The 951-nt window shown below is 29.9% G+C and overlaps 1 long non-coding RNA gene across 1 annotated transcript in view; it reads left to right on the plus strand.

The window, feature by feature from the left end:
• Positions 1 to 951, plus strand: part of LOC128250916 (uncharacterized) — a 91909-nt gene that overhangs the window by 55218 nt on the left and 35740 nt on the right. The gene's annotated exons all lie outside the window — the stretch shown is intronic.

Genomic DNA, 951 nt, shown 5'->3' on the forward strand with positions numbered 1-951 from the left:
TATTTATTCGCCCATTTATTTATTTATTTATTTATTTATTAGTTAGTTAGTTAAAAGGAACCATTCGGGAAGAATTTCAACTCTAAACAATTTCGTTAAATGCTATTATTATTTAAAGCGTTTCGGACCTCCCCACCAAGCGCCAACCATAGAAGCCGAAGCAATAATACCCAATTCTGCAATGTGTTTCTCTGTTTTCTTCACCCTTTTTTAAAAATTTTATTTTTATTTATATTAGTTTATTTATTTAATTTTTTTTCTCCTTTTTTTGCTATTTTCTACATCTTTATATATCCTGCTGAAAAATGTAAAAAAAAAACTCCCTAAGGGATTCTGGTATTTATTAATATTCCTCCATTTTCTCATTCAATTACTACCATTTGATTACAAGGGGAAAAAAAATTTTCCGCATCTAAATAAAAACAAAAAAAAACAGCAGCAAAAAAGAAACGAAACATATGTACATCTACGGCGATGCATTTGTTTATTTGTTGTACATCTGTCTGCCTGTATGACTGAGTGTGACAACACAACTGCATGTATGCACTTATGTGTATGAACTTCTGTATTGCTGTCCATGCGCGCGCATATAAGATATGTACGTGCATGTTCATATACGTATGTGTGTGTGTGAATGTGTGTATGTGTGTGTGTGTGCGTGTGTAAAAGTTTGAATTTAGTTATTACTTATGTGTATATGTACGGGTACGTATATAAAAATAGACGCGAAGATATCGTTGTACATGTATAAATATCAGCATGCATATATGCACAACCATATGTATGGACATGGGGCGAATACGCACATGCACATACACTCACATACACAGATACACTCATATATATACATGTATATATGCATATGTCGAAATATATATGTATATATATTTTTAATGTATATATATTTTTTAATGTATATATATATATACATATATGTATATATATTTTTAA

Source organism: Octopus bimaculoides, chromosome 26 (genome assembly GCF_001194135.2).
Source record: "Octopus bimaculoides isolate UCB-OBI-ISO-001 chromosome 26, ASM119413v2, whole genome shotgun sequence".
NCBI lineage: Eukaryota > Metazoa > Mollusca > Cephalopoda > Octopoda > Octopodidae > Octopus > Octopus bimaculoides.